Source organism: Anoplopoma fimbria, chromosome 14 (assembly GCF_027596085.1).
Source record: "Anoplopoma fimbria isolate UVic2021 breed Golden Eagle Sablefish chromosome 14, Afim_UVic_2022, whole genome shotgun sequence".
In the NCBI taxonomy this organism is placed as follows: domain Eukaryota; kingdom Metazoa; phylum Chordata; class Actinopteri; order Perciformes; family Anoplopomatidae; genus Anoplopoma; species Anoplopoma fimbria.
Window position 1 is genome coordinate 17,616,417 of NC_072462.1, and position 13,306 is coordinate 17,629,722.

A 13,306-nucleotide genomic window follows, 5' to 3' on the forward strand; every position below is an offset into this window, starting at 1 on the left:
ACTTATCTTTCCAGTCTTAAGGTTTCTCTGTTTTCAAGCCCTTGTGGTTATTGTCTCTTTTTCCTCTGAGCAACTGCTCAGTCTCTCTCTGTCTCATCCCCCTTCTCTAGTTTTTAAGAGACTCCTCCCTTGTGAGTTGTCTGTTTTTATCCACTCTAATGGCATTACATTTGTTGAGGAAAATTGGATTGTATCCTTTAAGCCCTGGGGTCAACCGTGAAACTGCACATCTGCCCGCCCCTAATTGATCCAAATTCAACCATGGACATTATCAACAACAATTTGCTTTGACTAACTTAACTTTATTGCTCGCTCCATCTCTGTCTTTGTTTTTTGTTGCTTTGGTGAGCATGTATCATACATTTTCTTGACAAAAAGTATTCCAAACACTATAACTCTCTCCTTGCTTGTTGGGTATTTTGACTCAAGCACTTGTGGAGGTGAAAACATGGCATTAATGCATTAGGCCCTTTCCTTAAGCCACTGCCTCGGGCTGCAGAAGACCTAATCAAAGTGTCAATTATGGGTTTCAAAAGCAAGAGGGACACATTCAGGGTTGGTTTGAAAGGTTACTAAAGCCCCTGTAGAAAAACCTGTGTGTTTGTGCTCTTTGGCCTGTTCCCGCCCTCCTACACACATTTGAGAATCAATACAGCATAAAAACGATTGCAAACAGGGAGCTTGATATTACACAGAATCAGAATGTAGAGCAAAACAACACACAGTCAAACAAAGAACTTGTTTTTACAAACTCGTGTAAAAGAAATAACACGTATGAAAATGCAGTTAAAAATGTATTTTAAAAAGAGAATTAAAACTAACATTAAGGGGTATATATTATATATATCTATATTAAGACAGGGTATATAGTATATTACAGTTTATTTGTATATGGTACCACTTCTCAAAACCAATGTCACAGTACAATAAATTCAGTGATGGCTGAATTCCATTTAGCTGCTTCAGTAACAGGATCATGGTATTGTGCATGTTGCCTAAATGTCACACTCTCATGACTTACTGGGACACTTGAATCAAACAGAGTCGTCGTTAATGTTATTAGTGACACCCTTGCTTTTCCTACTATGACAAGTCAAATGTCTGCAGTGAAAAAGAAATACATAAATACAATAAATATACTCTGAATTCTGTATTAAATACCTCTAAAGGATTGCTGTCAGTTGGTAAAGTCTTTAGTTGGAATGAATACCTGAAGAAAGCAACAAGACATCAAGCGTTAAAAAAAATTGCAATCAATGCAAATCAGTTTTTAGAGGAGGTTTAAAGGAAGAAAGTTATGCGAGACATGGAGACAGCCTGTAGTCTAGGGCTTTATGGGTTAACAGCTCAAAAATGTGTTTAACTATGCTTTAAAGAGTAACTTTGACTTCCAGTTTCTCTCCTTGCTGCAGGGATGTACAGGTGTACACCAGTGTATCACTGTAGTGGGTGCTTACAGAGGCTACAAAGCACAATGCTGACAACACCCAAGTGAAACAAGTGTTCAGCCAGCGAGGCCAGAGAATCACTACTTCTCAGCCTGGTGTTTTCATTATTTAAAGTCATAGGGATAGGGACAAGTACGGGATGGATGGATGGACAGTTTGCAGGAGACGCAACCTCATTTGTACATCTCATTTCATGAAGGGAGGATTCAATTTATATCAAGTTCCCATGAATTACGGGGTAAATGGGCTGTAGGGTGAATGAGTGTTGGACTAAAATTTGCACATGACGTCAAACCATTTAATCCATTTTATGTAGAGGAAAAGGTTTGTATCTGAGCAGAAAGCAGAGAGAGCAGAACAGAGAGGCACAGACTGGTTAATGTAATAAAGGCTGTTAGCCCCCGAGGCAAGATGTGTGTCTCTGGCCTTCATGTGAGGCTCAATAATCTTCTTTTTCTCTATGTGTCTTTCTGTGTAGTTCCATCTTTTTCACCCAAGCACTTCGACCTTTTTATCAGTCTGTCTCTCATCTGTCGCACTGCTACTGCTGATCACCCTCTCTTACTCTCATTCTGCCATGTCATTTCTCTTACATGCACACTTATCTCTCTGCCGCTGCTACTGATGTGTCAGCAAACATAAATGCCGTAAAGTCGGCTGTGATCCGGAGGGAACGACGTAGAAAGAGAGGGATAAAATGGGGGTTGGGAGGGGATGAACAGATTTAGGGAGAAAATGATGGTCCTTTGTTTATTCATGTCTGTATATATGTGTGTTTGTGTGTTTGTGTGTGTGTGTGTGTGTGTGTGTGTGTGTGTGTGTGTGTGTGTGTGTGTGTGTGTGTGTGTGTGTGTGTGTGTGTGTGTGTGTGTGTGTCTGTGTGTGTTTGTGCAAAAAGCCTGGGGGTCTATCTGACATTATCCTCCCTAGAACAATCCAGATATTGCTTCCTATACTTTCCCATCATGCTTTGTTTTCATTTTAGGAGAAGCTGATTCATGGACAAACACACACTGATGCCAAAATACTTATGATCTATGCAACAACTGATCCGGAGCTTATGAACATAGCTTTATGTTTTCTGTTATGCATACATGGTTTAAATGCATTTAGAGTCCGATCACATTACATTACAAGCATAAAACAAAGCAATACTATTTAATAGTCCTGCAATATGTTCATCATCTCAGAAACTGCAACAGAGAGATATTGTGTTGGTTTAGCGTGATTGCAATTTTAGAGTAAGTTCTTTTTGATTCATTTATAGGATTGCATGTATTATCAGGTTTATTTAATAGTGTACATTGTCCATTTTTTTTACACGGAAGTCGGACAAAATGACCCATCCCCATTGAACAGCTGAATAGCTTTGGAGTAATTCATCTAAACACAACTTTATTTTGAAATATTCACATTGCGACTTTTATAGTAAACAGTATTACAACTGGATTTCTACACAGGACCCATATAGAGTGCATTTCCTCATTGTTAGGAAATAATACAGAATCTGTCTTATATGAAGCTTATGTAACGTTTGCTGAACAGCAGCCATTGTGGCCTTAAGTGGCAATTATAGGTTAATGCCAAATACTAAAATGTAGTTTTACAGAACCACAAGAAGTAGAGTCATAAAGTCAGCAAATTATACAGCAATATCTATCCAAAGTTTGCTATAAGTAGCTTATGTTAGTTACTATAATAAAGACCAAGTACAATAAAACCTGAGCGTATTGAACTGAGCAACGGTTTCTTTTATTGCTTTTGAATTTAACTTTTCGATTACACAAGAAAGGTAGTTGCATAGTTCCACTTTAATCGGTGCAAATTTCTCACAAGTTTGCAAAACACCAAACATAATTGATGTCGATGTAGTTAACATGGGACATTCACAGCCCCTAGGGGTCCGGGGCCCCAAGTGCAGATGCCCACTTAACTGTTTGGTAAACCACCTTTTTGCAGTGGTTGATGTTATTGTGCATCACTGTTCATTGATAATACCCTTCAATGTGAGCTTAATTCAAATATTCCTGTTGACTCTTATCTTATTGTATGAGCTGCCTCTTGGCCACTCTGACACAGCTCTCACACACATACACACACACACACACACACACACACACACACACACACACACACACACACACACACACACACACACACACACACACACACACACACACACACACACACACACACACAACACACACAAAGTAATGGATAGAAGAAGAACATGACGAATCCAACCATCTCATTCTCTCCTGACATAAATATTTTATTGCAACACACTCTCAAAGTGCACTAATCTCCACTTCTGTGAGTTTGAATAATGAATGCAATGAAAACTCACACTGCTGCTCTTAACGTTGCCTCTAACTGCCCCCTCATCTGATCTTAATGGGATAGGCGAGCCGTTGTAGGGCTGGATTGGTTAATAAGAGGAGACGATGAGTGAAGAGTCAGAATAGAACAAAGAGAGAGAGAGAGATAGATGATGACAAAACTAGTGAAACAGTTTAGGTTCAGAGGTTAACAAGAAGAGAATACAAAGAGAGGCACATGGAGCACACGAAAGTGGATTACAAGTAGAAAAAACACATTCACATCCTTGGATGGATTCCTAATATGTCCTGAAGCAGTGACAGCGTGAAAGGACAAAAGGCAGAGGGACAGAGAGAGAAAAATTACCCTTCAAGGAACAATTGTGCCCGATGTCCTAATGGAATTAAATTAACGTTTTGTTCCAGACAGAGGGACACTTTGTTTTTCCACCTTGTCCGAACCTTGGGCAGCAGACAGGTGTAATATTTTAATTATCTTTATAGAGTTGGCTGTCACATATGCATATACCTTGGGTGATTCACTGCTGCAAACTGGACGTGGGAAGCTTAATGAATCTTGTCTTAATGCTGCACCGTCTTCTGCTCTCCAGTGCATCAAGAAAGGACACAGTGAGCTCTCAGATTTAGGGTACAGTGTCTGTGTGACGTCTCCTGGTTGTACATTAGCTCGGGCGGCTGTGGCGTAGTGGAGAGCAAGGTAGTTCTCCATTCAGAGGATCGGTGGTTCAATACCCGACTTCGGCAGTCGATGTGTCCTTGGGCAAGACACTTAACCCCAAGCTGCTCCCGAAGGCTTGCCATCGGTGTGGACTGGATGTTGTATGAATGGTAGCCACCTGTCATCAGTGTGTGAATGGGTGAATGATATGCAATATACTACTGACTGTAAGTCGCTTTGGATAAAAGCGTCTGCTAAATGACTGTAATGTAATGTAATGTAGCAGAGTTTGTCTGAGGACAGGCACTTCCTCTCTCGATCCTCCAACCCTATTGCACTTGTTATTTATGTTATTTCCCCAGACTTGTGATGATGACCTTTTGACACAGGATTCTAATTGTGTTGATGTGACGTAAACGTCTATCCACATCCCCGAACTAAAAAAAAAAAAAAAAAAAAAAAAAATCCAGCAGCCCTCCATGCCTTTAAGTCTCACTCTCCTCTCTCTTCTAGCACCTACAGCCACCCTGAGCCTGTGACTAAAGCGCCATCTCTCCCCGGCAGCAGCGTTCACTCGCTGGGTCTGCAGGCACTGAGAGCCGGACGTCGCTCTGCGGGGATTCAGCAAATAATAATCCAACAAACCGGGCATCAAATATACTGTAGCTTTTATTCTCTATAGGACCAGGAAGCTGCAGACGAGACACGTTGTAGCCCTAGAGCGACTGGCCGGCTTGCTGTTCGCCAAATATGGGGCGCAAAGAGAGAAACACGCTGGAGGGAGGGAGGAGATAGAGAAATAGATTGATAGAGAGAAATAATAATAATAATAATAATAATAATAATAATAAAAAAAAGTCGAGCGTCGATTGGCAGCGGAACCAGGAGCAGCATTACAACAAATATCTGACCTCGACCCCCCTCGGACGGTGGTTAAACTGGTTGAAATGGAGATGTCGAGATTTTCTATCATCCCGTCTCTTCCTCCAACACACATGCTGCTGAGGCTGATGATGAAGATGATGATGTTTGCGTAGGAGTGTGTTATTCTGCAGGCGGCGTTGGAAAACCAGTCTCTGCTGTTAAAACAACTCCAGACAAGCGGTGGATGGAGCTGCGTGTGGCTGCTGGCACATCCGTCCAGAGATATTGTTCTTGGAGCGTTTTTCTTGTCTCTGGGGTGTTTGATTTTTTTTTTCGCTGTCTCTTCTACGAGTCTGGATTTGGACAGATTTTTTTTTTTTTGAATAACAAGAATGTGTCTGGAAAAGTAGTCTGGCAACAAAGAATAAGAATTTATTTTTTGAAACGGACGCAGATGATATTTCGTCTTTCTTTTTGTATTTTTTATTAACAACTAAAGGGGATCAGGCCCAGCTTGGTTTATTAGGACTCAAGTCAGCTCCATTTCTGCTTCGATAGCTTGCACTTCAGTGTTTTGCTGATTACTTTGCTGACATTGGGGCTTTTTCTTTGCCATTGGGTCTCATTATTCAGTGACTGAGGTCGACACAAACTACAACCAGCAGAGGTCAGAACCTGAGCTCCAAGGAGCAACCACTACCCTCGATGTGACCCTGTTAATTCCTCTTATCTCTGGAGGTAAGAGTTCACCCTTTTGGAAATAACGTTTTATCTTCTGATCCATTCACTCACACTTCTGTCTTTTTTTTTTTAACATTGTTATTGTGGATATATATGCTTGTTGAGTCATGCATGTAATTGAGAAGTTGGCTGTTATGCTTGTTAGAATATAGATATGATTAATTATTCAGAGAGTGAAAGATAGATAGATAGATAGATGGGGTTGAGAAGCAAAGTACTACATTAGTTTCTTGTTTCAGCACCATGGACAGAACCACACTGGTCTAACAGCAAGATGTGAGGCTTTTTTTTATTACATTATTTCACCCAAAACATTTATCATTCATTATATACATCCATATACCCAACATCTAGAGTGTGTTTTCAGAAGCTTAAATTAAACCGTGATACATTAGTGGATATGCAACAGCTATAGGTATGCAAACAGGCAGAGTAGAGGCATGTATGAGAAGGAGAGGATAAAGGATAAAGGGAGAGGCTCAGAGATTTGTATGACAGACTTGCTGGCTCGCCCGGCTTGCCACATGCTGACAAAACAGCATGGCTCTTGAGCCACAGCTACTGTCACCAACTGTTAGCCATGGTCACATCCAAAACGTTCGCTCCAGATATTTTTAGGCAGGGTGGAAATGCATCTCAAGCAGCATTAAGGCTATGGAACACTAAAAACATTCCACTGAATGTGGTTGAAATTAATTTAATTATTTTGGAAACACTTCAAACACTTGGTGGATGAAGAAATCGCTGTTCAGCTGACTTGTGAACCCTCAAGTCACTTTGAATATTAAATTGTCGCTTCTTAAGTATTTAGACGGTGAAAAACAGGAAATTGGGCTAAAAAATAATTTGCACAACCAACCTGATGATTACTCCTGACCTCTGTAGTTCATGTCTGTCTAAAGCCTAATTGGGAATTGTTATGATGTATAATTATAGTAAGGGGATGGGCCTTAGGATTCTTGGGGATCGTTTACTAAGATGTGTTTTACTAAGAACACTATTTCATACTGCCCAAGTTATCCTCCTCATTATTCGTTTGTTTTCTGACGAAAGTCAAGGAACATCTCTACCTGTTAGAGGAGCAAAACTTCATTGTGCAGTTTCAGTGGGAAGTTCAGCCCCAGCTCAGGCTCCATTGATCGCTATAGCCTAAAAAGGAGGTATAATATGCATTATTGTCTACTGTGCTAATGTATCAGCAGACGTGATTTTGAGTAAATGCTGTTTCTTGTGTCTGTTTTCCTTAGCTAAACTCCCATTAATGCACTGAATTCACTGGAAATCTTGAAATCAAATCTTACTAAATCCCCAAATCATTATCATTAAACACAGGTGTGTGACAAATTCAAGAAGAAACTTGAATATATGAGCGAAGAAAAACAATGCAGAGGCTTCCAGACAGGGCACTAAAGGTCACTGAAGGCATGGATATGATGGGAACCATTCAATATGGCCTTCACAGTCTCCACACCTCAATGCTCTCCACCGCCATCATCAAAACACCAAGTGTAGGAGGATATATCTTTTGACAGAATGGCGTTCATCCCTCCAGTATAGTTACAGTAGGGCTCTGGAGGCTCGTTGTGTTCCAACACCTTAGATGGTTAATGTAGGTCTTTTCCTTTAATTTCCCGGGGGCAAAGAGGGCTGAAGGTTGAACACTTACTCAGATTGATACCAGGGAGTTCTCTGCTTAGTGGCTGTTCACTGAGCTACAATGGTTTATGTGGTGATATCAGTGCTGCTGTTTTTAAACAGCAGATGTGTTTTTAAAGTCATGTCCAGTTGGTTGCCTTTGTTTTAGCATCACAGTTTTAAACACTCCATATCGTATCATGGCATTGCATCACATATTATATAGTTTAAGACAATATGGCTTAAAGCTGGTTAAGGGAATAACAACTGGGACTTGATTCATGTTGTGGACTGCAAAGAAAATGAATCCACACACAAACACATACTGGGCTTTTAGAAGGCCTACAACAATGAAAGACAAGGCAGGGCTTGTGTTCCCATGGCGACCCTCCTCAGTGACCCTCGAAACAACCTTGGCCCCGTGGGAGATCAGTCATACACTCGTGTGCACACAAACACACACGCACACACACTCAAGTGCCCCTCGGAGCGTGACTATGAGTGACTGTGTGTTTCTTGTCTGCTTGCTGCTGCTGCTGCTGCTGCTGCTGCTGCTGCTGCTGCTGCTGCTGCTGCTGCTGGTCTCCCAGCCTCTAAGTCATTATAGCAGGAGGGAGATGAGGAGGAGACACAGAGAGAGAGAGAGAGAGAGTGAGGGAGAGGGTGAGGGAGTTGAAGGACAAGCGGATGAGTAGGCTGGCTGGAAGAAAGCAAATTTCAAAGACAGATGGGTGACGAAAAAAAATGAAGAAAGGTGTATGTGTGCATGTAAAATAGGGATAGAGGGAAGGTGAAGCGGAGGAGGAGGAGCAGGTTTAAACACTGCCACCTAACAGTGAATGCAATTACAGAGGCTGCATATCCACGTCTTTATCTTCTGGGCATTTAAAGTGTGCTCACATATCAGCTTAATTACCTTTAAAATGCACAACCGGGAGGGGGAGTCATGATAGCTCAGCTGTGGCCAAGATAACAGAGGAGATGGGAGAAGTGGAGTGGATGGATTGAGACTGGGGGAAGGGAATGTGGCTCCTCAATGATCATGTTAAACCCGTTTCTCCCTTCCTCCACCAGTCTCTCCTCCCCCCCCCCTCCCCCTCGGCAACGCGCTCCGCTCTCCCCCTCGCAGCCTCACCCTGACGTGCTCACACATCTCGCTCACGCACAGATGGGTTCCCACGCAGACAACAGCAACGACGCGCGCCTGACCGTCGCGAGCACAGGGCCGTTGGTCGGCTGCCCTCATCCCAATGAGTGATTGTAAAAAAACTGAAGCTCATTGCAAAGAGTAGAAGGGAGACGAGGGAGGCGGGGAAGACGAACAGGAAGAGGGTGAGGAGAAACGGCAGCAGACGGAAAGCTGTGTGTCCTTCCCTTCTTGTACCTCATCCATGGCAGCGTCATATGACTGTGGCTTTTCATGCACATGTGTTATTAATAGTGCCAATATTCTTATTAGCTAATATGATAAACAGTGTATTTTTTTTTTTTCAAGATGGGCCTTATTGCCATTGTTGTGTCCCTCATTCCCTTACGCTTACAACACCTTACTCAGCAACTAAATGGCTGAGATCTTGATACTAAAAGACATCATTAGACGCACTTCACAATAAGGCCAAGCAAATGAGCAGTCAGAACATTAGAAAGATTTTTAAAAATCCCAGTTCATTCCAGTTATATCAAATAAATTAGTTTGAAAAGCGGTGAACACATATGAAATGCCCATGACAGACAAACATTTCACTGAAGAACTGTGAAGAACTGTACGGTCACATACACGCTCAGTAGGTGAGGGCAAAGTTGATCCTAGAGGAAAGGCTCTGCAAAGAATAATCGTTGTATAAAATGAAATTGTTTTTGAGGGTGACCTCTGTTTGAACTTCTAAATATTTGAGAAAATATGGTGAAACTGGGGATTTTCTAATCCATCTGTTGCTGTGCTCCCAGAGCTCATATTGGATTTGCTAAAAATGAGTAAAATGTAGAAATAACTATTAGGAATGATGGATAAAGCTACAAAACTCTTTTTACTGGAAGCCAATTGCGCAACTGGCCTGTCTGTCTATAAAGGCAGATGACACACTGTTCAGACTGAGTTGACAATTTGCATTTTGTCTGTTTGTATTAATACCTACTATATTCAGTATACTTCAAATATACCTAGGGGCCTTCTCATTGCAAACGTTATAGCCCGAATTATGCGTACATTATGAGAACAGCCAAATTTAGCCGTATAATGTTAAATATGAGACTAAGAAGCTGCAAACGTCGACATGGTCCCTTTGGAAAGTGATGAAGCGAAAATAATTCAAGAACAAGCAAGCTCAGCAAGGTCGTGACTTACTCTGCCATAAGCGTTGATCGCTACAGAAATGCTCATGAGAGGAGAGATTGTCATTCATAAATTCCTCTTTTTCCAAATGTGCTTATACCTTATTATGTATCTTTGCAATTCTCCCTGACTGCATTGTGTTTCATTTTTTGTCAGTTTAGAGATTAGCATACAGTGAGTGAGAGAGGAAAGTTGCTTCAAGTACAATACAGCTAGAACTTTTAAGCGTAAACCTCCCACTCAAGACACAGAAAAAGGCGATGGTTAAATGTCAGTCAGTAATAGCCCTGTCGCCATAGTAACTGAAGACCTGTTCGTACCTTAACACACACTGCCTCGAGAGCACTGACCATTAGCACTAATACCCAAGCAATATTTTTTATTTTTTTATTTAAAATATTTCTGTCAACCATCTCTACATTTCATCAATGACATCGATCATCTCTTCCTCACAAAGGTGCCCTCTGCTGCCTTTTCTTCTTAATTTGTTCTCCACTTACCTCTACATTTGCTTCTCCTTTCTTTTTGAATATTCTCTTGCCTTCACATTTTTTTTTCATCCCATTATCACTCCCCCTCTCTTTCTCTCTCTCCATCTTGGCCTTCTCTACCATCTTACCTACATCCTTCATATTGACATGCATGACCATTGTTGCTCCTGCCTGGACCTTTAGACCTTTAAAAGCACACACATATGCCGTAGACACATGCAAAGAGTCATATCTTCGTATCTGTCCATGAAGCACAATACTTGAAATGTAATGCATTTGATGTTTTAGTGCTTGTTTCTCTCTCTGACTTTCTCTGGCAGAGGTTTGGTAAAAGTCTTGGCACAAAATATACATAATTAAGTCCAGGAAAAGGTCTGAAGAAATCGATATTTAATCCTGATAGAAAACAGGATTTGCCAAACAACACCACATTACAACCGCCTTTGTCTTGAAAATGCATTCGTTCTATTTTGCACTGCCACTAGAGGCCTTGGTCTGGTAAAAGTAAACATTTTAGTGGTTTAAACAAACAACAAATGTTGTAGTCAGTCTTCCTACTTTCAGGCACGTTTTTTCTGTATCTGTGGGTATAATTTCCCACATTGCATTTAGCAGTACGCTACAGCTGTGTGATGATTTCATCTAGCCCTCAGATACGTAGTAACGTCTGACTCTCCTGAGACTCATGTGGGTTGTGTGACTTCTTGTAAATACCATGTTCATCTGACACACTCCGCCTTGAATATGCAAAGTGACGCACAGCGGGATCCATCAATCCCGGAGTCAGAGGCGCTGTCTTGGCTTGTGAGTGGCACTGCCGTTCAAAGTTGTGTTTGAAACAGAGGCCTGCCTGTGCTCCCTAAGGCATTGTACATCAGCTGGACAGCCAGAGAGTAAGAGTGGCGGAGAACAGAGAGGGAGACAAAGACAGCAGAGCAAATGGGACGAGATGCTGAACAGATAGAGAGAGGGCACGGGGAAAGAGACAGCTAGAGTGAGAGAGGAGATGGAGAGAGAGAGGCAGCGGAAAGCAATAGCAAGGGAAAGATGTCAAAAAGTGAAGTATGTCACTGGCAGGGTGCCAAGAAGGTTGTCTGTTCTGACTTGACTGGCTACAAAAGATGAAGTAGTGTGACTCTGGTTTTAAATGTGAACTACTGTATGACGACTCGAAAGGACAACAGAGATGTGCCCAAAGTAAACCTACAGCTACAAACACTCTGTCACATTCATATAGTGACTATGTCTTCTGAAATACGGAAAAGGAAAACAGCCATGCAACCAAGGACCTTTAGTGCAATTCTTTATGTTAAAATACAGCATTAGATCTGAGCTTGATCAACTTTTCTGCAAAGCCAAACAGGTCAAAATGTCATCACACACATCTGAGCTGCTTTTCAGAAGTACTTTTTTTAAGGCTAATTTGCTGTTTTAGATTAAAAGTGATTATAAAGTATTTGTTTGTTTTAACTTGGCTTTATGCCTCACACACCTATGTGTCATATATGTCAATTTGGCAGTTTATCTGAGACACATTTCAAAAAACATTTTCACCAGTCGTCACAAACTAACTAAGCCAACCACTCCCTTACACAGAGATACAAGATGTCTGCCATGCTGTTGCTTGGGGAGAGAACGCAAAGTGAGGAAAAAGTCTAAAATTAGAATAATCTCATTGTCAAGTGTCAAGGAGCAAATGTAATTTAATGGTGTCTTATCTAATTCAGGAGGAGGAAAAGGAATTTAATTTATTTGAGGGCAATGTATTACCCTGAGCAGACCATGTAGCCTGAGGGAAAGCTTGTGTGTGTGTGTGTGTGTGTGTGTGTGTGTGTGTGTGTGTGTGTGTGTGTGTGTGTGTGTGTGTGTATGTGTGTGTGTGTGTGTGTGTGTGTGAGAGAGAGAGAGAGAGAGAGAGAGAGAGAGAGCGTGCATGCTGTCTATCTCCCTGCATATGATTACACTTTTAAATGTTTTGCAATAACGTATTAACCTGTCATGGGGCTGACTCAGAACGGTATCATGGTTAACGTTTTTCACACCACGAGGTCCTAACGGAGCTCTGAGTGTCACAACACACTGTCTCCTCTGTCACTGCGATTTCTCAGGAGCAGACTTGACTGACACTGAACTTATAAACCAGCCGTGAACTAGTGGCAGGCAGCTGCTCCTGTTATGATCCTGTTCAGAGTTAGAATGGAATACACACACTACACACAAACAGACGTGTTGCAAAGGGTGAGCGGAACGTGCTGAGATTTTGTTTACATTATTATTATTTAATATGAAAGAACAAAACAGTGCAGAGAGTTTGCATGAATATCTCAAGACAGACTGACATTCTAACGTCAACAGCAGTTTTTATATCTGTGGGGTCCTGAAACGTGCTGTCGAGTTGTAATTCTGCTTTTGTAGGTTATATTTATGTGGCACTAAGCAGAAACAGCAACTACTATCCATGCTATTGGAGTGAAGTTGCTTGAAATGTGCGTGTGCGTCAGTGTGTGAGGAGGAAGAGGTGATGTTGGAATAAATAGTTTGCTCTATATCATCAAATATTACTTCTCTGCACACTCACACACAGACACAAACAACAAATATGTGGACTTGCCTCAACTAAGACTTGCGTATTAAAGTAAGACCTGCACACGTTCTATCTATATTCTAAAGTTATTATGCAAATGTTTTTATGCACTGGTTGCAATTGTTGCTTCATTAGCAGGTGTGTGTAATAGGCTTAATGCACTACGCTGACAGTTATCCATCCAGTGGCGCTTGGCCATCATTACGCCTCTGTA